Source organism: Oryx dammah, unplaced genomic scaffold, assembly GCF_014754425.2.
Source record: "Oryx dammah isolate SB20612 unplaced genomic scaffold, SCBI_Odam_1.1 HiC_scaffold_4, whole genome shotgun sequence".
Classification (NCBI taxonomy): Eukaryota; Metazoa; Chordata; class Mammalia; order Artiodactyla; family Bovidae; genus Oryx; species Oryx dammah.
This window is the reverse complement of record NW_024070188.1, coordinates 26,314,755-26,318,620: the sequence shown is the minus strand read 5'-3', so window position 1 is coordinate 26,318,620 and position 3,866 is coordinate 26,314,755. Positions and strand designations below refer to the sequence as shown.

At 41.5% G+C, this 3,866-nt stretch overlaps 1 long non-coding RNA gene across 1 annotated transcript; it reads right to left on the bottom strand.

The window, feature by feature from the left end:
- Positions 1–338: 338 nt before the first annotated feature.
- LOC120862489 lies at positions 339–3,194 on the bottom strand. The gene is made up of 3 exons (XR_005720782.1): positions 2,514–3,194; positions 1,176–1,304; positions 339–676 (listed from the first exon to the last, which is right to left on the bottom strand). It is a non-coding gene; the product is annotated as an uncharacterized LOC120862489 (long non-coding RNA).
- Positions 3,195–3,866: the final 672 nt, after the last annotated feature.

Here is a 3,866-nt window from a genome sequence, read left to right as displayed (position 1 = left end):
AGGGAGGCCCCTTTGCTCAACCAAATTGAGCACCCAAGAGATAAAAAGTATTGAGATTTGTGGGGTTCAAGATTCAGCTTCTTGGGGTCAGCAAGGCTTTAGTAGGCTTTGGCCAACAAAAGGAGTCTTCATGAGAAGCACAGATAATCAGCTATACACTTGTCCTAAAAAGTTGACATTTAACGGCTGAATATAATAAGTAAATAATGACCCTTTGTAGAGAGATGGGGATGAAGAGAATGAGTGAATATCTAAATAAAAATTCTATGGTTCTGGTGGGGGTGGGGAGCGGGGGCAGGTTGGGGAAGGAAAATGGACAGTGATTGCCATGGGAAAGCACTGTTTAAGTGGAGCTTAAATTCTGGTCCATCACAGGAATTCCACTCCGCCTCTGACCACTCTGGTTCAGGAACAAGTATCATAACTCATAGCAATAGCACAGCTTCTGAATGTCAAGGTAGATGACATGATGCCTTTCTATTCCAGATATTATAGATTCCAAAATCTTTACAATTGGAACAATGTTCTCCATTTTGCATCTGATTCCAAGAGACTCCCAGCCAAGCACAGCTTTTTGTTTTATCTACGCATCTTCCAAGGTCTCCTTCGGCTGCGCATGTTGCTTTTGTTCCTGGCTTGCTGTTTTAAGTACAGCTTTGCTACGTTTCCATTTTCCCTAGTATCCAGAAACAAGTACTTATTTGAATTAGAGCAGAAAAATATTGAATAGAATGAAGCATTGCTTTCCCCCTCTCGAACATGGTGAGGTCATGGTTTAGTGACAGTGGTGACAGTGATGAATGCCTTGCGCTTTCACTTAGAGACCTTCAGGAACGGATAAACAAATATTTTCTGAAATGCACAGGTGAGGGGGGAGGTGAAGTGGTTCACATAGGATTGTGCTGATTATGGTCTGATTCCTTTCCCCCTTCTCAGTTATCTCAAAAACTATGCTCTGGTGAACAGGACTGGAGTCGTTCATATTTTAAATCAAACTAAAGTCCACTGAAGTAGGAAAATTATGCATTTTACGTAAATGATGTGGGCAAATTATTATTCAATTTTTAACAGGGTTTTTCCATCACTTTGCTGTGCACAATGTAACATGGTTAATTTACCATATAGCATTGTTATTCATTCCCTAATTCTCTAGGCAACTGCTGCCTTTTGCTTACCATTTCCTCGTTGCTCTCTGGGAATTGACAGACCTCCCGGCTCCATTTAGGGTGGTTTGGTTCCAGGGCGATCTCTAGGGGCTCCGCTTCTCTCTTGTCATCTTCCAGTGCTTACCCCTTGGGAGGAGTCTGAAAATGAAAGGATTCACATATCTGGATTTAGTTTCTGAGTGGCTTTAAATGAATCCTTTAGTAAACACACACACACATACACACACACACACACACACACTAAAATCTCTTGCTGCTTAGTAATATTTCCCTACAGTATTACATGTATGCCTTCTGTTAAAAACACTATCTGAATAATACCCATTTCATTCCCTCTTACTTCCAATTAGCTGCTCATTGATTATTACATAGCAAGCACTTGATAATTAACTAAAGGAAAAAAAATTTCAAAACAAAACAACCAGAATGCCTTGCATCTGCTAATATATACCTGCTTTCATGAATTTACATATTACCTGATGACTCAAACAAAATAGCCTCTTAAATGGGAGGGGAGGAATGAATGACAACAGGGTCACCAGTGGGAGAAAACCCCCTACTAATTATTCTTAGGAGAGGAAGTGTACAAGTCCTGCAATTCTCTTATTCTCATACTCTATATAGTTCAAACCATGTTCCAACTGCTGGACTGCTGGAGTCAAAAACCTGCCTGAAACCTTATTCTGTCCTTTTACGGTATTATCTCCCATCTGGGTAGTTAACAGCACAATAATCAGAATAACCGATGCTGCCTATATACCTTTTAATGTCTGTGTTTGGGGAGGGGGAGGAAGGAGAAAGAGATTTAGATTTTCTTTGCTTGGTTTTTGTTTCTCTTCATTTAGATGCATTTGTTGAACACCTTCTATATTCAAAACACTTCTATCTGGCCCCTAACTGAAGTTGGGGATTAGAAGAAAATACAACTGAAGGCAAAAAATGCTGAGCCTACCATTATGCATTACATAATCCACCTCTGCTTGTCCTTTAGGCACCCACTCTTCCAGGAAGCCTCCCTTGAATTCCCTATTCTGGATCATTTGGCACTCCTTTGCTGCCCCTTGTGTTTCTTCCTAACAGAGAGCTTATTGCAACTATCTTTTATGGACCTCCATCTCACTGGAGAAGGTAATGGCAACCCACTCCAATATTCTTGCCTGGGAAATCCTATGGGTGGAGGAGCCTGGCAGGCTACAGTTCATGGGGCTGCAAAGAGTTGGACACGACTGAGCAACTAGACTGGGAGTACTAATTGTCTCCTTAGCTTTCTAGTGGTAAGCACAGGGTCTAACCCATAGTAAGTACTCAAAAAATGTCTGCAGAAGAAATGAATGCTTAAGTCCTTACACATAACCAAAGTCATCTCTTTGGCGGTCATCCCATTGCCTTGAAGGGCCTCAGCAAAGGGCTCCTTTCATCCCAGTTCTGGTTTCTTCCTCTTTGTTCAGTGTCTCCATCTTGTCTTCCCCAATTTGCTGCCATCTTGGACCAGCAGGCTGACCTGATCAGACCTTCACTTCTAGGCAGTTCTGGATGAGTTTCCTCTTCCTATGATCAAACCCTCCCATCTTCTGTCCCATTCTCAGTCAGGGGGCTGTTCTTTGCTGGGTGAAAAATGGGAATCAAATATAGAGAATCTATATTAGCGGTGGTTAAGACTACCTCTCCCAACTACAATATGTCCATGTTAGCAGTGGTATCTTGTGGACAAGGTCTTCATCCTGTGATTCTCAAGAAGGGTACAGGAACTCCCTGGGTCATGCCGCAGTTTTGCCAGGCATACCACGAGCCATAGACTTGTTAACAATGCACAAGCTGAAGGATGGGAAAAGAATTCTGTATGAAGACAGAAAATGGGTATCGTAGGAAAATATCAATTTTTTCATAAAATGCACAAACAGTAGAATGAGATTTTGAAGGTCCCAGGTCCCAAGGGGTACAGGTTTATTCCCATTGGTGTGTGGATGAGTTCTGGGGGAAGATTCAGGAAACACTAATGGTGTTCACTTCAAGCTACAGACGGGGTCTTCAAGTCACAAGCACACATTTACGATGGCAATGCTAGTGCCTTGGGCAGCTCACAACAAATCCCAGGGTGCCTAGCAGGGCCTAAGGTAACTATGTTATTCATTGATGTACCTTTCGCCCCACAGGACGGCATCATCCATCTAGCCATCCACCCACCCACTCAGCCAACATCTACCATCAGCTCGTCACTGCCCTTGGTGCAGGAGTAGAGTGATGAACAAGTGAGGCAGTTTCTGTTCTCAAGGAGCTCATAATCTGGCAGGGAAAATGCATTAAGAGAAGAGTCACATTATTAAATACATTATTAAAGAGAAGTATTCTGGAAAGGAGCATAGTATTCTGGCTGCTGGGGGAGCAGTCATTTTTTACTGATCACAGTCTTCATAGAATTGTCCCTGTCACACTGGAAAGCCACTTATTTTTATTTCTAGTCCCCAGAATTAATTTTAAAAATAAGGTATAGCTCCATCACTATCCATGGGATTCTGAATATTTTGCATATTTGGAAAGAAAGAGGTATGCTTTAGGAATTTATCATGAAAAATTTCTGAGAATCTAGGTATATATAAACTGTGAAGCTTCATTTGATATTGCGAAGATAATTTTTCATTGTTTTCTTCTTTGGAGTTGCAATCTATTTTTGAGGAATGAAATAAACATACTATTGGTATC